The following is a 21,861-nucleotide window of genomic DNA, read 5'->3' on the forward strand; positions in this document are numbered from 1 at the left end:
AAAAAAAAAAAAAAAAAAAAAAAAAAAAAAATCAGGTCCTACATCATCCTACCCACAAACCTGTTTTTAGGCCTTTGTTCCCTGACTGAATTTGAAAACAAGAAAACAATCCTTGGCAATGATGTAACCATTACTTCCCAGTATCTCTGTTTAAAGCTTCTTTCTCTTAAGCCAGTTAAGACAATTCTATCAAAATACCAAAACACCTAGAATTATAATTCCCATGTAAACTCTATGGATTTACCATGTACCTCTTTATAGGGCTTGCCATCAAAATCTGGTGTTTAGTGTGCGTGCATGTGTGCGTGTACATGTGCCTATCTGTGCATATGAAGAGACCAGAGACTGTCAGGTATCTCCTCCCTTGCTTTCCATCCCGCTTTTCTAGAGACAGGGTCTCTCACTGAATATGAAGGTTACCAATCGGACCAGACAGTGAATTCTAGATATCCTTCTGTCTATTCCCCCCAGCACCATAGTTATAAGCTCATGCCATATTAAGTATTAGGGACCTAAACTCAGGTCCACAAGCTTGCAAAATAAACATTCTATCCTGTCAGTCATCTCCCAACTCCCAAAGTCTGTTGTGTTTTATCGGCAAATCTCTAAGACATGACAGAGGAAAACGAAGCGGCCCTGGCCAGGGGAAGGCTGCTCTCCAGAGGCAGTCTGGACTCCGGTTTTCTAAATCTTCCGATCAAAGAAGGCCAAGCCTTCCTGCCAGCACTCAAACGACTCAGTTCCTAACATAAATAAAATAATAGCGTTGAACCGACAAACAACTTTCTCCCCTCTCTACTGCAAGTCGTGTTCTATAAAAAGAAACGTAGAAATCAACCCTAACTAAAAAAAGAATGCTCTCTATGAGGATACTGACCTGGAATCCTGCAAAAGTCAAACCCACATTCCATATCCAGCTAGCGCAGGCCGGCCTATGGAAGCAGAATCCACCGAGTGGGCTTGCAAGGCCCTATGGAAATTTTCTGACAAAGGGCGGTTTGCTGCAGGGAGCTGGCTCCGCCATCCCACACATCCTCACAGTGCATTTGCTCATAGTCATGGTGAGGTCTACGTCAGACCACACGTGATGGGGTGTTAGAAACACAAGCACCAGATCTCGAAAACAGATTACAAAACAGAAGCCCTTTACAGAACAGAACTGTGTCTAGGAAGAGGAACGTCCTTTTGACTTTTGTCTTCAAAATGGGTTCCAGCAGGGGTGTGGACAAACTGTGTATGCTAGGCTGCAGCACACTGAAAAGTATCAGATTCAAGGTAACATGGCATGATGAGGAAAGTTCATTTTCTTACCTGAAACTCTGAGTGACTCTGTGAGCTACTGATCGCACTCCACATAGGGGAGACTGACTGCGGCAACCTCACTCATTATGGTGAATAGGTAAACAATGGGCCTCCAGACCTGTAGTTGCACGCACAGACTGTGAGAACGGGTATTGTCAGATTCGTGGATGATGCAATGGGTCCAGGTAAACGTTTTAGGTTGCCTGTTTGCAAAGATGAAAAGGGAACAGGTTCGTGGGTTCTTTTTCTCTTGTTGAAATGGAGCAGTGTTTAGGATGGCCTGCCTACCATGGGTTCATCTCAGGATCAAGCTTGCCCAGACACCTGCTGGCTTGAGAAACCTGGCAAACAGGCTCAGAGGCTGTCTCCTAAGCCCTCAGAGTTCTATGTCCTTGTTTCAGCAAATTCCACCAGCACGCAATAGTCCAAAGTGGTGAAGGCATTTTCCCATCTGAATCTTGTTTCTTAAGACTCTGTTCCCGTTCTCTGAAATGTCGCACTGCAAGAATGAGCTGTCTATTAAGGCAGCTGGTTTTTAAAGGGCAGACACTGTTTTCCTGTGCCCGTAGAAGGGCTGGCGGAATGAATGGAGGATGGCCCTTCTTTTCTCGCTTGACTGATACCCCTGGGGGGTGGGTAGAAGGAAGAACTTTTGTGCATTCTGGCTTCTAAACAAGAAAGTACATTTAACTAATGGCAAAGACAGGTTACCCTAGAGTGGACAGAGCACACCAGCTGCTGCTTTGGTGCTAGCCAATTTGGATCTATGCCATTGTTCCCGACCTTCCCCAGGTCTTTTGCACTTGGTTCTGGGGACTCAACACAAGTCAGTGAAATCCTAGTTAATGGTGTGCACGCACACACCCACCATCAAGTGCGTCACTTAGCACACAGTAGGGGTTCCACACAACCCATTAAGTGAAATCCTCAGCATACAGTAGGGGTTCAGTGAATGTCAGCAAATAGCTAGAGAACTAAACTGGCTGTGACCTGCCTAGTTCCCTCTGGAGAGAACTGCTCAATCACCTAACCTTTGTATAGAGCACAAATACAAAGAGATCTGGCCAATCCAGGCCAAAAGCATTCAGAGGCCTTTCCACATCCTGGGGATAAAATCCAGGTTTCTCTGCAGCCTGCGGGCACTGTGTTACCCATGGGTGCCCCATTCTCCCCGATTCACTTGTTCATTCCTGCCCGCACATACGCTCCCCTTGCTTATCCTATCTGCCAAGTTTCTTTGAGCCCTGGAACCTTTAAAGTACCCTTGTTCAGGTACTGCCTAGGGATGGCTTCTTTTCATGCTTCAGGCTTAGCTCTAAAGTCATGGGCATCTCTTCCGTATGCTCCCATTTCTATATTCCCTCTGTCACCCACGGGTCCATCATGTCTGACATTTGTTCCCCAGCTGGCAGTACTGTCTGGGAGGCTGGAGCACTTTTAGGAAGTGGGTCGCTGGTTTCAAGCCCCCATGTTGTTTCTTGAATCAATGCACTGAAAAAGCAAGCAGCCCCGTGCTCCCGGCCGTCCTGAGCTAAGTTAAATCTCCATGCCTTCCTTGTACAGCCTTCCTCCTTCAGGTTGCTTCTTTTACATATTTTGTCCCAGCAACAAAGCAACACCCTCCTATCACCTTACTGCCTTTATACTGCTCAGTTTGACCTGCAGTTATCACACACACACCGGTCCCTAGCTATCTGCAGAGCAGGGCGCAGATAGTGTCCCCCTGCCATACACAAACACACTTTTCCCTATGCATACATATTATGATAAAGTTTAATTTACAAATTAGGCATTTGTAAATTGCCTAATGTCTACATAGACATTAACAATAGTTAAAATAACAAATAAACTATAATAAAAGTTTTTGTTGTTTTTTATTTTTAGAGTCAGAATTTCTCTGTAGCTTTGGAGACTGTCTTGGAACTTGCTCTGCAGACCAGGCTGGCCTCAAACTCACAGAGATCCACCTGCTTCTGCCTCCCGAGTGCTGGGATTAAAGGCATGCGCCACCACCACCCCAGCTATGAAAGTTCTTAATACTTCTAAGTTACTTCTGGAATTTTCCATTAAATATGATCAGACTGTACCCGACCTTGGAAAACTGAAACAGTGGAAAGTCAATATTTAGATAAGGGGAAACTACTGTTTAGTCTTCACACTTCTTCCCAGGAAGTAAGCTCTGGGAAGGACAAGCCTTTTTACTGTTGCTGCTCATGACACATGGAAACCATTCAGGTTTTGCTGGGTAAGGAAAGATAAAAATATCTGAGACAAAGAGGGCTCAGTTTGATGAAAAATCCAATCTATGAAGCCTCGTGTGGTGTTGTAATAGGAGCGGCGGGGCTGCGTCCCCAGCACCCCGGCCACCAGCTAGCTTATGACCCGAAATAACAACACACAAACTGTATTCTTTTAAACACTGCTTGGCCCATTAGCTCTAGCCCTTACTGGCTAATTCTGATATCCCGGTCAACCCATCTCTAATAAACTGTGTAGCACCGGTCTTACGGGGAAAGATTCAGCATGTCTGACCTGGCGGCTTGCTTCATCGCATGTGTCTGCCCAGGAGAAGGGAGCATGGCCTCTGAGCTCACTTCCTCTTTCTCCCAGCATTCTGTTCTGCCTACTCCACCCACCTAAGGGATGGCCTATCAAAATGGGCCAAAGCAGTTTGCTTATTACCTAACCGGACAAGCCTTTTTACTGTTGCTGCTCATGACACATGGAAACCATTCAGGTTTTGCTGGGTAAGGAAAGATAAAAATATCTGAGACAAAGAGAGCTCAGTCTGATGAAAAATCCGATCTATGAAGCCTCGTGTGGTAGCTCACGCCTATAATTTCAACACTATAGAGGCCGAAGGAGTTTGAGGCCAGGCTGCTTACATAATGAGGAACAGAGCTATGCAGGTTTGAGGCCATCCTGGGCTACACAGAAGACTTTGTCTTTTTATCCCAGTTGATTTTTTACATACCAATCTCAGTTCCCCCCTCTCCTCTTCCTGCTACCCCCTTCCCCCAACCCCACCTCCCATCTTCTCCACAGAGAGGTTAAGGCCTCCCCTGGGAAGTCAACTAAGATGTCCATCCGCTCACTGAGGCAGGACCAAGGTCCCCCCCCCCCACTCCCCCTGTGCCTAGGCTGAGCAAGGTATTTCTCCATAGAGAATGGGCTCTATAAAATCAGTTCATGCATTACAGTTAGATCCTGGTCCCACTGCCAGTGGCCCCATATACTGCCCAAGCCACACCATTGAGGAGACCTTGTTAAGACAAAAACAAGCAGAAAGGAAAATGCAAACTGCCTATCTCCTGCATGCTCATCTCCGTCTACCCCCACTGCTTCCTGACTTCTGCAGCGCAGGCGCATTTCAACACCACAGACCACTGACATTTACCATGCATCTGCTTGCTAGAATCTGAGCCCCGGAGTGCACAAGCGTTTACTTCTTCTCTGATGTGCTCTATGCACCTACAATATGGCCTGAAACAGAGAAGGCCCTTGGTGAATATTTATTAAAAATCTAAGTCATTTGTACCAGAAATAGATATTTGTTTGTGAGTTAATACTACATAAAGACAGTTATTGCTGACAACAATTTTCATCTTCTAAATTCTCCAAATCTACTCTGGTTCCTAAGATTTGGCCATGCTCCAGTGACTATATGGACAAACAAATTGGACTTGTTCTTTTTTTTTTTTTATTCTTTTCTTTGCGGGGAGGTCATAAGGATTGGGGAGGTAGACCTGGGAGGACTGGGAAGGAAAAGTAATTGAGGTACATTATATGAAATTCCCAAATAGTTTTTTAAAAAAAGACTTACTTATTTTTATTTCTATGTAAATGTGTGTGTGCCTACATGAGTTTGTGTTCATGACAAGCATGCAGTACTTGTGGAGTCCAGCAGAGGGTGTTGGCTCTTCTGGAACTCGAGTTACAGGCATTTGATGTGTGTGCTGGGAACCAAACCTGGCAAAAGTTTTGCAGGAGTAGTAAGTTCTCTTAACCTCTTAACCATTGAGCTATCTCTCCAGTCCTCAAACCCACTTTGATAACATTGTTTTACTCAATGCATTTCAGGTTGTAAAGCACTTTGCATATTAACTCATCCAATGCCCTCCACAGATCCTGGGATTCTGCCAGATGAAATGAAAGGATTACTATCCACTGACAAGATTAAATGAATGAACAGAGGCAGGGCTTGAGATATAGAAGCGGTTATCATTATCATGCCTGTAGGAGAGACGGGGAAATTGAGTCCATAGCAGTTACTCGTGTATACCAGGGCATGAGGTTTCTGATGAGGAGCGGTGCTCAGTCTGCAAGAAGGTTCTTGTTCTATACACAAAAGAGTGCTGAATTCAAACTGCAGATTTATCACATAAGACAACTGCTGAAGGTTGCAGAGATAGGCCTTTAAGGCTCTAAGCAGAAGAGCTGCCATAGTGCATTGACAGCCATGGGTCAGACAAGCTCCTAAAGCCACTGAAGAATATGCTGAAGAGGCCCCCAAGCAGGGCAGTGGAGGATGGGCAGTAAAGAATTACCCTAGCAGCAGTTTTCCAGACAACCTGGGCATTGTTAAACAACGGGCTTTGATTATGGTCTGGGCCTAGGAGCCCTCCCAGCAGTCCAAGTATACATAGCAGCTGTACCATAGGCATTTCCAGCTGTGTCCTGCTGTGTCCTCAGTGTTTGCCCCACACCTTGGAAAGTGTCCACATAGCCAGGATTTGCTGATCTAAAGGAAGGCATCAGGAAGAGGCACGCTTGAGTGCAGCCCCTAACCTAAGGACAAGAGTGCAGAGGGACCCTCTAGGTACAGCCTAGTGATGCAGAGGGATAAGGAGGTTCTAATCAGGGTGCAGCATGAAGTCAACCGTGGGAAGCTGCAGAAGAATGTGAAGAGAGAGATCCTGTAGGGAAGGCCAACTTCTAGTGTGACCCTCCTGGCCAGTGAGGAGCTAGAGTCTTGTACCTGGATGCTAGTGTCTTTACAAAGGCTTATTAAGTCCCTTACAATTCAACCTCTTTTGCTTCTGGGGGCTGGACTCCCTTCCAGTCCAGACAGCAAGCACCCTGGTCTCCATCCACCCCCCTTCCCTCCTCCCACAAGCCACTCACCTGCTGCATACTCTCGGCAGGCAGCCTTGCCCCACCTTTTTAGTATTTATGACTAGTTCAGAGTTGCTTGGTAAATGTATGCCTTACTACAGAGTAAAGCTCCCAGACTGTTCAGCTCTGCAGTTGCCGCTGAGGCTTCCTTTACCACAGCACCAGCACTAAGCGGCTCTGCCTGGTTCTATTAGCAGTTTCCCGGGTTCAGCCCTGGGGCAGTTCTGCTATCTCGTCCTGTGCTACTGGGGGTGGGGAACACCCAAGTGTAAGAAGGTCAAGAAGGCTGCTGTGGCTTGGAAAAAGGGCAAACAAAGCCACCCCCCACGAATGATCATTTCTGGGGATCTGCCAAGCAGGTTACGTTATGAGAGCCAAGCTGCACATGACAAGCCAGGGCTATGCATAACCCAGAAAGATAAGACACAAGTTTGCAATGATGAAAACGTGTGTTTAGTTTTCAGTCTCTGTGACAAAAACCTAAGAAAATGGCTGAGAGGGGAAGATTTATTTTGGCTCAGAGGTTCATTCCTGTCCATGCTTGGTAAGGCAGACATCACTGGAGGAAGAGCAAGGCAGAGAAAGGCTGCTCACCGCGTGGCAGTCAGGGAGCAGACTGAACGCGAGAGGTGCTGGGAGCAAGACAGAGCAGGCTAGCCCACATTCCCAGCTTGTCAATCTCCTTGTCCCCACCTCCTCCTAGCTATGCTATCAGATTATGACTCTACCTGTGGATTCAGACACTGTGGTCAGAGCCCTCAGAATCCAATTGTTTCCCCAAAGCCTGTCAGCTGACTATGACATGTGAGCCTCTGGGGTCATTGCCACCCCAAGCTGACACGATCACTGCTTTCCCTCAAAGGAAGGAAAGGAGATCAATCTGTAAGTTCTATGGTGACATTTCATTTAAAGCCCAGAGACTGGGCCATTGTCTTGGATACCTACAATGAACAGGTAACAAATTTCAAAATTAACTTCCAGGCACACCTTTAACCCCAGCTCTCGGGAGGCAGAGGCAGGTGAATCTTTGTGAGTTCCAGGAAGTTCAAAAGTGTTAAGAATTTAACACTAAAAGTATAAAGTTGGCAGCGCGCATGTGTAGTTGACATCAGATGTATGCAAAGGGCTAAACTTTCCACGTGGCATCCTCCCTCTGGCACCCACACAGCTTCCCGCTCCCTGTAACCGCTTTTAAATTCCTTCTGACCACAGTCCCTGCCTTCTCTACTGAGGAGCGCTCATCTGGAGCTGGGGCTGGGCCTGTGACCCACTTCTGGGTTATGGAACTGTGGGTGCCTGTGCATACCAGTTCCCCGTATGTGACTTACCCTAAAGGTACACGTGAGCCATCTTCCCCTGCGAGGCAACCAACAGGAAGATGGAAAACACATGGCAATACGTGCTTACCACGGTGGTGCTCAGCACAAGAGTGTGATTAGATGTGGTAGTGGGACCTCAAAAAGAATCACATTATCACTAATGCTGTGTAGGGGCTTCGGGGGATAGGTCCTAGGCAGCCATGCTTCTTGTGTCCTACTGTGCGCTTTGTACACAACCTTTGGGACATTATGCAGCGCCATCAAGTCATAAGTAGACGACTTTAGGAAATAAATGACCATGTTTCCTACATGTTTGTCCTGGAGCCCCGCTCGGCATCTTTTCTGAGTATCACTGTAGAAGGGTATTCATGTTCCTCCCAAATGCATCAGAGCCCCCACTGGAAACCTGTCTGCTGCTGGGAAGACGGTCAGGTAAATATGACATCCGTTCGCTGTGCCCAGCACCTACCAAACATAGTCGTGTCCAGCACCATTGTGCACATTGCGTGCATTATCCCAGGAAGCCTCATTGCAGTGATTTGTGTGCACGTGGGTGTGCAAGTGGAGATCAGAGGGCAACTTCTGGGAGCTGGTCCTCTCCCCCCACTTTGTTGTGACAGAGCCTCCCTTAGAGTTTTCTGCTGCTGCGAACAGGCCAGCTGCTCCTTTAGCTTCTGGTCAATTCTCCTGTCCCCACCCTCATCTCACGAGGATTATAAATGTGTGCCACTGTATCCAGCTTTTAATGGGGGCTCAGGGGCCTAAACTCAGGCCTGAGATTTGTATAGGAAGTACTTTTAACTGCTGTGCCATCTTGCTGGTACCAATAGCAATCTTATTTTACAAAGGATAAAACTGAGCGTCAGAGAGGCTGTGGAGCTTGGCTAACATCATTTAGCTTGTGAGTGGCAGAGCTGGGGATTCAAATCACAGACTGACTCAAATCTGCGATTTTTATTTCAAATTCAGGACCATGAAGACATAACAGAACTTAGATGCGGGAGATAGACAGTTGACTCAGAAGTTAGGAACACTTGTTTTGTCTGCAGAGGACCCAGGTTTCGTTCCTAGCACCCACGTGGCCACGTACAACCATAACTCGAGTTCTGGGTGATCCACCATCCTCTCTGACCAGTGTGGGCACCAGGCACACATGTGGTGCACACGAAAGCATGCAGGCAAGCATGCACACACATAAAATAAATGAATCTAAGAAAGAACTTATATCCTTGTTGCAGAGAGTGATATGTACTGTGGACTAAAGACCCAGAGGTCTGTAGGATATCAGCCTTCTCCCCACTGCTTGTTTGGCAAACATAGCCTGGACTTAGACAGGGCTGCCGTGTCCCTAGGGTACAGTTTGTACACAGTGGTAGGCTGTGGATAAACTACACACTACCAAGTCTACTGCTTGGTCAAGTATGTACCTCATACGGGCCTGTGCCCACCAGAAAGGGCCCATTTCATTTCTCTTTTGTGTTCAAAGGTACCATATGTTCCACAGGTGGCCCTGGAAAGAATATTTAAGGGAAATTAATACTTTGCATAACATATTAATTCATTTTCTTAAACTATATAAACCTAAAAGTACCATATGGCATTTAAATATCACTTTTTGGTTTCAAGGCCTACCACCTGCTGCATCTAACACAGGGCTTATCACAAGATGGGGCAATGGAGAAGGAATTGTCGGGACGGAAGTCACTAATCAAGGAGAACAGAGAGACCTCAATGCCTAGAAGGAGTCCACTCTCAAGGCAGGCTTCTTCCTAAGGAGAATTTAGGATGAGCTGGCTGGCACTATGGGAGTCCGACTTTGGTGTCAGGTGGTTCTGTCAGGATTCAAGTGAGCTTCTTAGATCTTTGTATTATAGTTTTTAAGCAGCCATATAGCACTAATTTCTGAATACCAGCTCTATTGGTGTTTCTTCTAGGCAAATGCAAAAAGAAAAAATAGTTTAACACCCCCTCCCCCCTTTTTTTCTTTCAAGACAGGATTTCTCTGTGTATCACTGGCTGTCCTGGAACTTACTATGTAGATCAGGCTGACTTTGAACTCACAGAGATCCACCAGCCTCTGCCTCCCAAGTGTGTGCACCACCACCACCTGGCAAAAAAACAAAACAAAACAAAACAAAACCAAAAAACCAAAAAAAAAAAAAAAACACCCTTTTAAGGTGACTACTTATATGGTCAGTACATCCATGACATGCATTTTTCCTCTTAAGTCAGAGGCTCATGCAAATGTGGCTATGAATTCAGGAATAAACACTCACAAGACCAAATGTTACCTGCTTGGGGTTTCTATACATGTTTTAGTGGGAGCAGTCTCTTTTCTCTTCCCTGACACTATGTCTCACTATCTTGATTATCTACTTTCAAACTCTCCACAGACCGCTCCTGCCCCTTTGTCTTCACATAGGAGGGATTTTTACAGCGCAGTCTTGGGACCCAGGAACCTAAGATCTTAGCAGTTTGGTTGTGATTTAGCCTACAGAATATTTTCTTTCTTTTAGTTTAAGTACTAAAGGATTCACTAGCTTGCAGTTTGGCAAAAAAAAAAAAAAAAAAAAAATTAAAAACTGGGTTCAGTTTGAGGTTTAACATAGTTCCGTACTTTGTTGTAGACTATGCTTCAAACTGCCACCAAATTCTTTGATCAAAATCATCAACAAGTGCTTGGCTTAAGCAGTAATTCAAGTCGTCTTGCTCGGTTGGATCAGTCTTTCTCTTAATTGATTCCCTTTTTCCTCTGAAGGCAAAGGTGGGCCCTGCCTACTGCAGTGCCTGTCTCGTCTCTCACTCTGTTGCCTTACTTGCTGTATGTCCATTTCATTAACATAGCATCTTGGGCAAAGCCCCTTCCCTGGAAGCTTTGTCCAGGGTGTGACTTGTGTTATATCACAGCTGATGACTAAAGCCCACTTCCAGTTTACCTATAAGACAGTGTTAAATACATCCAAAGAAACATCTGTCTTCCCCCAGCTGCCAAATCCATTCTCTCAAAATGTTTCTTAAAACAAAGGCAGACATGAAAGCACTCCTCCAGCAGGGTGCAGCAGTCTGATTTAGACACTCAAAGGCACAGGAAAAGCCCACACCTGAACTCATTCTCCACTTGCCAGAGATTCCAGAGCCTGCTCCACTCATTTGAGGAGCCCAAGGGATCTCAATCAAATGCAGCCGTTGTCCTATCACGGCCCTTTAGGGTTTTTTCTTTCCTTATTTTGATCTTAATTCATTTGGCCATTCTCCTTTGAAGAGAATTTTTTGTTTGTTTGTTTTTCGAGACAGGGTTTCTCTGTGGCTTTGGAGCCTGTCCTGGAACTAGCTCTGTAGACCAGGCTGGTCTTGAACTCACAGAGATCCGCCTGCCTCTGTCTCCCGAGTGCTGGGATTAAAGGCGTGCGCCACCATCGCTCGGCTGAAGAGAATATTATAGAGAAGCCAAGAGTGATGTGGAATGTCTTTCTGTATGCTATAAATATGTGTTGCTCTCACTTGTTGATAAATAAAGTTGCTTTAGCTTATGGCAAGGCAGGATAAAGCCAGGTGGGAAAACCAAGCAGAGATACAGGAGAAGGGTGGAGTCCAGAAGATGATAGCATCTGCCCAAGGAGCAATATGTCAGAGCACCACTGGTGAGCCACAGGCCACATGGCAATACAGATGAATAGAAGTGGATTAATTTAAATGTAAGAGCTAGCTAGTAATAAGCCTGAGCCATTAGTCAAACATTTATAAGTAATATTAAGCCTCTGAGTGGATATTTAGGAACAGCTGTGGGGCTGGGTGGAACAGAAAGGCCTTTGTTAACACAAGGGTCTCATGTGGTGAGCAACACAGGCCTCAGACTTCTGGCTTCTGCACCAGGCTCCACAAATGGCTGTGTTGGGACCATACTTTCTGACCTTGGAAGCTGCCTGACCTCACGAAGCCTGCATCAGCCTGTGAAAGGGAGCTCACACTGCTTCCAGAGTGCTGGACCCATGGGAGATCAGCGTACAGCAGCAGCCAGAAAACACAAGTGCAGCTGACTGACTTTATTTTGAGTTTGTGCTTTTAGAGGAAGGCATGTGGGCCTTTCTTTCCTTTTCTGCCAGCTCCAATTTCCAAACGTCCAGGACTGAATTTTGCAATTGAAACTCAAAATTTCATGTTTATTCTTTTTCTATTAAATGTGTTCAATTGGTTTCTTCCATTTTTACCTGCTAATACACTGAAGAACACTAACTGTATTTTAAATGACATCCACTGATTGTTTAAACATACACAGATTCCTGCTTCCACTTAGGGTGGCGATGACCAAAAGGCATGAAGGTAGCTAGAGAGAAATGTTTTCTATTTACCCAAATTGCCTTTGAAGGGCAGTACTGTGTATTTGTGACTCCTTAGGACACATTTCTCCATATTTCAAAATAGGAATGCTGGAGCCTCAGTCTCCTTAAATAGGGAGGCTGAAGGTGCACTACCAGCATGCAACCCTGAGCGAGCAGCTCTGGAAACTAATGCACTCAGACTCCAAGTGAAACAGGATATGAGTGAGTCCTTGTCTTCAGATCCAGAAGGCCACAGAGCTGCAAGGAACAGCCTCATTTGAAAGAGAGAGCACGATTTCACCGTCCCTGGAGCCAGGGACGTACAGCTCAGGGCTGGTCTTTGGTTACAGGGGACTGGGTTCAAAAGCATCATCCTGTCTACTCACTCTTTTCAATGAATGCTCGATTAATTTCGTTTCTTCTCCAGTCACTCAAACCCTTTCCCAGCATCCTTGTTCCTTGTCTCACTGTGGAATTCAGACAGTCTGCACTTTTTTTCGGCTCCTATATCCACTTACCAAGCAGAATACCTCCTTCCCCATCCCCACTCCTTCCCAAGCCAACTTTCTGAACTCAAACACAGAGCAGCCAGCCATATTCACACTGCTTGGGCCTGTCTCATCTACAAGTCCCTCTCATAGAAACCAACTCATTTCCCTTCCCATGATGTCCCCGTTGCTATGAGATGATATTTCCATTCCAAAACAAAGAGACACTGGGACTCAGGAAAGTCAGACTGCAGTCCTAGCACCACATAGCTTACAACTAGCAAGGAAGGGAATCAATCTTGGTCATGAGGTTCTGTGTTTCAAAAATATTTTTGTGCATGTGATCTTAACATTAGTAAACATAAACCATCATCTCCTTTTGATGAGCATGTTTGATTCCTGGGCTCACTTTATGCCAGATGCTGCATTACCACTAGCTGACCAGCCTGTGTGAAACACCATGCTACAGATCATGTGATGCTACAGATCATGTGATGCTACAGATCATGTGATGCTACAGATCATGTGATGCTACAGATCATGAGGTCACTTCTGCTGTGCCACCCTTCATTACCTGACCATAGCACTATCTTTAATCTGTTCAGTAAAATGACAGCAGTGTCTAAGAGGATTACAATAATTATGTTAAAAGCACTTTACGGTGAACAAATCTTGTCCCTATGCCACACAGCAGCCTTAAATGCTTGGAACAGGATTCAAGAACTAGGAAAATGAAGTGAACCATATACCAGGGTTAAACAGGGCCAAAGGGAACCCTTTAGTGACTTTTTAGAAAGATTAACTAAGGCTGTACAAATAGGAGTAAAAGACCCAGAATCTAGATGAGTACTTATTGAATCTCTGGCTTTTGAAATTGCCAACTTAGAATGCAAAAATATACTTGGACCTTTAAAGGTTAGATCAGCACCAATGGATGAATGGATGGATCCTGCATACAATGAACATTTGACTGTAATACTGAGGCTTGGGGAGAAGCAATTTCCAAAGGTATGACAAGACTTCAAAATGCCAAATGTTTTAATTGTGGTAAAATAGGACATCTGAGAAGGGATTGTAGACAAGGAATTCCTAGAAATAATGTCTCCTCTGGGAATAGCAAAAATAGAAGGTATCAATCTTCTGGATTATGTAGGAGGTGTGGCAAAGGCTGACATTGGTTCAATAAATACAGATCAACAAAAGACAGACAAGGCAACCTGATACCATCAGAAAACTCCTTGAGGGGCCTATGAGTCAAATGTGGTTCAGTCATTCCCAGTCACTGTGGAGGACAAGTCTCACCAGGAAAATTAAAAAATCCATTGCCTGCTGTAAAAAACCATGCTGTTCTGGATGATGGAATAAACATGGAGGATGAATCAAAAATTCCAACAGGAAATAGGAAGCATATATTTTGGTAGACTTCTATAAATGTTCAAAGACCAAAGCTAAGAGTATGTATAAATAATATTGTAACTGAGGGATTACTAGACATGGGTGTGGATGTGAATATCATTACTCCAGAATCTTGGCATCTGAATTGGCTTCTTCAAGAGGAAGATGTTCAATTCCCAGGAATTGGAACCCTATCTCAAGTGAAGCAAAGCACAAGATGGGTTGAATGCATAGGGCCAGAAGGACAAAGAGAAAGGCTGAGGCCATATCTAGTTAATATTGCAGTGAATTTATGGGGTCATGACCTGCTGCAGCAATGCAATACCCAGATTAACATTCCTGCAGTCCCAGAAACTCATGTTTCTGGGAAGGATATTATAAAGTACTATACACAAAGGTCACCAGCTATTCAGGCTGTACAAGAACACAAAGTGACTTAGTACCTTTAGAGGTACTAATGGCCTTACCTTTAAAATGGTCAACTGAGAAACCAATATGGGTTAAACATTGGCCTTTAACAGAAGAAAAGCTGCAGGCTTTAGAACAGCTGATGCAGGAACAACTAGTTCCTGTATCATATTGAAGAATCAACCAGCCCTTGGAATTCTCCTGTATTTGTTGCTAAAAAGAAACTGAAAACAGAGAATGGTGACAGATTTAAGAGCTGTCAATAATTTAATTCAACCTATGGGCCCTCTACAATCTGCAATTCCTCTGCCTTCTCTTTTACCAAAAGGATGGCATCTTATGGTTATTGATTTAAAAGATTGTTTCTTCACTATACCTTTACAAAAAATGACAAAAAAATTGCCTTTATAGTGCCTACTTATAATAATTTTCAGCCTACTAGGAGATACCGGCAGACCATCCCCCTACAGAGAATGCTCAATAGTCTCACCCTGTGCCAATACTTTTTTAGTCAGCCATTGGAGATAATATGTAAACAATTTTCTAAATCTATAATTTACTATTACATGAATGACATTTTGATATCTGACTCAAATGTAGAAAGAATGTTTGAAGAAGTAAAGAAAGGTTTGCCAAAATGGGGATTACAAATTGCTCCTGAAAAAATACAGAGAGAAAAAAAATACAGAGAGGAGATTCTGTCAATTACCTAGGTTATAAAATAGGTTTACAGAAAATTAGACCACAAAAGGCACAAATTAGGAGAGACTGATTGTGTACTTTTAATGATTTTCAAAGATTGTTAGGATACATTTCCAGTCTACGACCAGCTGTTGGGATAACACCTGATCTAATAATTCATTTAAACAAAACCTCAGATGGTGTCAAAGACTTAAATAGTCCTGGGGAATTAACAGCTGAAATTGAGAAAGATTGACTCTCATTGAAGAGAAATTGCAGGAGGCACATGTGGATAGGGTGAATCCAAATCTTAATTTCATTCTAGTCATATTGCCTTCCAGAATTTCCCCTACAGGAAATTTAATGTAAAGAAAAGATATTATCTTAGAATGGATCTTTTTACCACATAAACCAAGTAAAAAAAATAAAAACTTATGTGGGAAAAGTCTCTGAATTAATTATAAAAGGAAAATTGAGACTTCTTCAACTAGCAGGTATAGACCCAATAAAGATTATAGTTCCTTTTACTACTGATAAAATTAAAAAAATTATGGGAAGATAGTGAATCCTGGCAAAGAGCTTATGCTATTTTTTTTAGGAGAGATTAATAGCAATTATCCCAAAAGTGATAGAATTAACCTTATAAAAAGAACTACTTGGATCCTTCCCCACATTTTATAATTATTGTACAAGACACACCAATAACTGGAGCCTGTAAATTTTATACTGATGCAAATAAATCAGGAAAGGCAGGTTACAAATCAGAAGATTTAAGTAAGGTGGAACAAAGCCCTTACAATTCTGTCTAAATTATAAGGCAGAATTATATGATATTCTCATTGTATTAAGGAATTTTAAAGAACCTCTCAAGCTGGGCGGTGGTGGCACACGCCTTTAATCCCAGCACTCAGGAGGCAGAGGCAGGTGGATCTCTGTGAGTTTGAGACCAGCCTGGTCTACAAGAGCTAGTTCCAGGACAGGCTCCAAAACCACAGAGAAACCCTGTCTTGAAAAAACCAAAAAAAAAAAAAAAACACAGAGAAACCCTGTCTCAAAAAAACAAACAAAAAAAAAAAAAACACAGAGAAACCCTGTCTCAAAAAAACAAACAAACAAAAAAACAAAAAAAAACCTTTCAATATAGTTACTGATTTGTGATATGCAGAAAGAGCTGCCTTCCATATTGAAACCACTGAATTTATACAAGATGATACAGAATTGACTTCATTATTCATTCAGGTTCAAGATATAATCAGGAACAGGCTTTGTCCCATATACATAACACATATCAAATCCCATATGGGCCTACCAGGTCCTCTAGCACAAAGTAATGCAGAAATTGACCAATTATTGATTGGAAGTGTTCTGAAGGCTTCATAATTTCACAAGAAACATCATGTCAATAGCAAAGGTTCAAAGAAAGAGTTTCTGTTACATGGCAACAAGCTAAGAAAATTATAAAGAGATGTCCTACTTGTTTTTTCTATAACCAAACACTGCTACCTGCAGGGAATAAGTAACCCAAAGGATACTCAAAGGAATGAAATCTGGCAGATGGATGTGTTCCACTTTGCAGATTTTGGAAAATTAAAATATGTACACCACACCATTGATACTCATTTGGGTTTTCAATGGGCAACTGTTTTGAGCTCAGAAAAGGCCAATTCAGTAATCACATTATTTATTAGACGTTGTGGCCATCATAGTTATACCTACACAAATAAAGACAGATAATGGTCCAGCATATATCTCTAAAAAAATTAAATGGTTTTTTGCTTATTAAAATATAAAGCATATTGCAAGTATACCAAATAATCCTATAGGTCAGGCAGTTATAGAAAGATCAAATAGAACTACAAAGTACATGTTAAACAAACAGAAAGGTATGGAAAATACCCCCAGAAATAGATTGTATAATGCTTTATTAACCTTGAATTTTCTTAATGCTAATGAGAAAGGAACAACAGCAGCAGAGAGACATTGGATAATAGAAAAACTTCTGAATTAAATCACCCGGTGTATTTCAAGGATGTGATGACCTCACAATGGAAACCAGGAGATGTGCTACATTGGGGAAGGGATTTTGCTCTTGTTTCCACAGGAGGAGAAAAGCCATAGATCAAAATTAATAAAGATTGGGTTTGAAAAAGAGAAACCTTTTGAGAAAGAAATGACAGCTCACCCACAGAGGTGACAATCATACAGGCAGTAAGAAAACCTCATAAGAGTTGGGGCAGGGTTCTGTTCTTGTCTTTGCAGGAAAATACTCATCTTCATAAAGTCAAGAGACACTGGACATCAGGATGCCTAAAGAGGAAAAGATAACTATCCAGATTGGATCACCAAGCAAAGAGAATTATGATTTATGAGGACATGTTACCTGAGGGTAAAAAAAATCACTGAACATAAATTAGAATAATAGTCATGACTCACTTAAAAATCAAAGCTGGCTTTGGAGTTGGACAATGACTCTATCCTTCTCTAAATCCAAACATGTGGTTAAAAGAAAAAAATTTTACTTTTCTCCATACCTATTTTTGTCTTTATCATATCTTTCATTGAATATATGTCTATATAATTACTGTTTAAGTTTTCCACAATGAACAACAAATTTTCCTGCTGTAAGCATTGAAGTTTCCAAGGAAGAAGTTGGTGCCCCATAACAACAACTCCACCTGGTAGATATGACATCATGATGCTGACAGCACTACTATAAGACCGGGTTTTGGTACCAGCTCCTCAAGATGATTCCAACTTGGTTAGCTGAAATGGTGCACCTTTTTACAAACTTCCAGCCAGAACTCCAAATAGGAACCTCAGAAAAATCCTACCAAATATTCAGAGATTATTTGTAATTATACCAGGCAGTAATCTTGACTCTTAACCATCATTTTACTTTCACAGGATCCCATAGAAAGAACATTGCCCCTATGACAGTTGGAAGTAATTCTAGAAGACGATGTTCCGTCTCCCAACAAAGTTTGTCCTCAGAGTTAGAGACATCAATTAGAGATTGATTATAACTGGTATAAGGTTGGGGGTTAGGGGTTGGGGTGGAATTTATATAGGCTCAGGGATCTCTTTGAAGAAAAATGAAAAAAGGAAAATTGGATGGGATAATAGATATATTATTGAGCTTATTCACACTAATAATAATAGTGAGCAATAGAGTGAATACTTGTGCTGTGGGACAATGGTCTGTACCCTGTCACTTGTATTTTAAATAAACGTTGATTGGCCAGTGGCCAGGCAGGAAGAATAGATGGGGTGACTAGGCAGGAAGTAGAGGTGGGGCAAGGAGAATTCGAGGAAGAGAAAAACGGTTGGTCTGCAGTTGTCACACAGTCAGAGAGGAAGCCAGACACAGAGCAAGAAAGATGTGACTGCCTCACCAAAAAAGGTACCAAGCCACGTGACCAACATAGACAAATATAATGGGCTAAAATAAGTTATAAGAATTAATTAATAAGAAGCCTGAGCTAATAGGCCAATCAGTTTGTAATTAATGTAGATCTCTGTGTATTTCTTTGGGGACTAAATGGATGTGGGACTGGGCAGGACAGAAACTTCTGTCAACAGCATGAACTATTATTTATAGGCAATTTACATTGATATAGATTCTGTATATTGATACAAATTCAAATTATATTTTCTATATTGAATATGCTCCTATTTCTGTTTACGATATTTGTACAAATATTATACGAATAGACAAAGTTATTTTATCATATTGTATGCATGCATGCTTCTACCTCTGCTTAAGACATTTTGTATATTGATATAATTTATCATATTGCACTATATATTTCTACTTCTGATCAAGATATACATTGTTTACATTTTTAGTATGCTACATATTATTACATCATTGTCCTCATTTGTTGCACAGTTGTTTAAAGATTGTTTAATATTCTAATATCAAATCTTAGTCTTTAAGCTATTTAAGTATTAAGAATAATAGGTCAATAGTCAGCCATGTTTGTCATACTCATAGTTAGACTAATCAGGTTCTCTAGATACATAGAGATTGTATTCTGCATAGATAGGTAATCTTCAACCACTTCAAAGAACTGTAGAATATGGCATTTAAATAAATTGGTTCTGTTAATGTAAGACACAATTGCTCCTGGCAGTACTGATCTCTTCCCCAGAGAATGTTAAACACCAAAGACACTCCACTTGGAGGTTGTTTTCTTCTTGGCAAAACTGGCCTTTAGGCAAGGACTGCCCATGTCTCAACCACTGACAAAATGCACGATGTCTAACAACAACAAGCAGGATATAAGAAAAAAAGACTGTCAAACCTTGGCAAGACAGGGTGAGATAGTTCTGAAAATTCTGCCTCTGAAAATGGTCTGTCAGTTACTCAAGGCCTTAGCCAAAGTTAGTTGCTCCAAGGTTGCAAATGAGACTTTGGGTGATTGACCAGGTAGCTGGTTGTCTTTGTCATTTATTGCACATTTTGGAAGTTGCTTGATTGCACTTCCTGCCTACCCAAGTAATATTATCTCCCTTCTTAGGCCTTTGATGTGGTTGAGGACTAGATAGTCATAGTAACTTTTCTCTCATGATTTGGTCAAGCTATTTCTAATACAAATCTTAGACTCCTTAGGGTAGGATAATTATTGAAACATTTAGTATGTTTCTTGTTTGATATTGTTTATACTTGATATATGTTCTTATTGTATATAGTTTTGTATTGGGTTTCGAACTCTCTTGTTTAAACAAAAGGGGGAGGTGCTGTAGGAATTCTTACAGCCAGTAGCCTTTAAGATACCAGCCCACTTGAGTGTGGCCTCTTATACTATAAATGCCTATGTAAAGCATGCACACACATATGAACACTCTCTCTTTTGGCTGCTGAATTTGGTTCCTGTTCCCCATTTGTGCAGAGGACTGTGATCTGTGAGCCTACCTCTAAATAAATAATCCTTTATTATGCTCAAATCTGAGCTAGTGTGGGATTATTTCATAACTTCCATCATCACCTTGGCAGGGAAATGTTCAAGCAATGGTATGACATATTACTAGTAATGCATTTTCAATACATTCCCTAAAGTCACAAAGTCTTTTGTTTTATTAGCAAGTATATGAGACAATACTAGTTCAAAGAAAAGGAACTATTTCCTGATCTTGGCCTTTTGGATTCCTTGATTTCTTCACAGGGCACCTACGGGAGGAGCTGTCTCAGGGAATTTATGGACTTGCAGAAACCCCATAAGGTGATCAGAGAAGCTGCTCATGGGTGCTCAGGGCTGAGGAGAAGGGGGTATTAGGCTTAGTTTGGGAACTCAGAGAAAGGGGAAGGAGCTAAATCCTGGAGGACCCAAGAGGGGAAACAACATTCAACTCCAGGAAGAGGACTGAACAACTCAGAGTCAGGAAACAGAATGATACATCCAAGGAGGGATGGACAGAGCAGGTGGCTGCTTCCCAGGGCCTGATGGGAGATGAGGAGGGAGAATGGCAGGGCCCCAGATGGCAGTTGGCAGTGTTAATGCCATGACGACTTCGACTTTTCCTCTAGCTCCAAAGATTTTAGTACTAACTACTTAGTGAAGAGAAGAAGACGGTGGGAGAAGCTCCTATTTGGAAATTAGAGGAAAGAATGGCCGACTAGCCATTAACAGGCAGGGATCCCAGATGAGGATAATGAAGCGTAGGTCCCTCTAAGTAGCCTGTGGGAAAGGCAGGAGTCTCTCTGAATCTAAGCACCCACAGTGGACTGGCTGCTGGAGAAAACTGCAGTGCACTGACATGGGGTCGGGGATGTTGAGAAATATTATTTTCAGGTGTGTGATTTTTTTGTTTTGTTGCATTTGTTTAACTCTGTGAAGTTGTGTTACTTGCCTGTCTAAAATATATGATTTGTCTAGTAAGGAGCTGAAAGGCCAATAGTGAGGCAGGAGCAAGGATAGGCGGGGCTGGCAGGCAGAGAGAATAAATAGAAGGAGAAATCTGGGAGGAGAGAGAATGAGGAGCAAGAGAACAAGGAGAGGAGGACATCAGGGCCCAGCCACCCAGGTACACACAACAAGCCAAGGAGAAAGGAGTAAAGAAAGGTATACAGAAATAGCGAAAGATCAATCCCAGAGGCAAAAGGTTGTCGGGATAATTTAAGGAAAGCTGGCAAGAAATAAGCCGAGCTAAGGCTGCAAGTTTATAGCAAAGAATAAACCTCTGTGTGTGATTTATTTGAGAGCTGGGTGGTGGGCCCCCCAAAAAAGCCAAAAGAATAAAATGTCACACTATAGGGGGCTGCAAATGTGATCATGGATTTTGTCTAAGGAAAATAACTGCATCAAAAGAACAGTCCCAAAGGAACTTGACAGGGACAGAGAGGCTACCAGAACCACCTGGGGACCCTCATTAAAAGCTTTCTTGTTGTCACCTTGAGCTGGAATAGCCTGTGTTGTAGAATATTATTTTAAGATGTGTTATGTTGACTGAGGTTGCTGTCGTGCCTGGTCCTGCAATAAACACACAGCAACTATATTATTTGCCATACTGTTTGGCCAATTTCTAAGTTAGCTTAAGCATACTTCTAGCTAGCTCTTACATCCTAAACTAACCCATCTCCATTAATCTGTGCATCACCACAAGGTCGTGGCCTACCGCCAAAGTTTTGGCAGGCTCCAGCAGAGACATCTCCAGTGGCAGATATAAGGCTTCTTACTGATTCTTACTGATTCCACCTACTCTCTCTCTCTCTCTCTCTCTCTCTCTCTCTCTCTCTCTATATATGGCATCAGCTTTCAAGTCATAACTAATGTGCTGGATATATACATGATATCTGTTTGGTTGAAAAAAACACCTCAAATTGTCCATACTTTA

General features: G+C 42.6%; 1 protein-coding gene across 6 annotated transcripts in view; it reads right to left on the minus strand.

Moving 5' to 3' along the window:
- Positions 1–21,861, minus strand: part of Zbtb38 (zinc finger and BTB domain containing 38) — an 82,654-nt gene that overhangs the window by 15,455 nt on the left and 45,338 nt on the right. The window contains exon 1 of one of the 6 annotated variants that reach the window (XM_013353590.2): positions 878–1,044. The exons of the other annotated variants lie outside the window; for them this stretch is intronic. The gene's annotated coding sequence lies outside the window, so the exon portion shown is untranslated. Of the gene's footprint in view, positions 1–877; positions 1,045–21,861 lie in introns of those variants that run through there. 6 annotated transcript variants of the gene reach the window in all.

Source organism: Microtus ochrogaster, unplaced genomic scaffold, assembly GCF_000317375.1.
Source record: "Microtus ochrogaster isolate Prairie Vole_2 unplaced genomic scaffold, MicOch1.0 UNK12, whole genome shotgun sequence".
NCBI lineage: Eukaryota > Metazoa > Chordata > Mammalia > Rodentia > Cricetidae > Microtus > Microtus ochrogaster.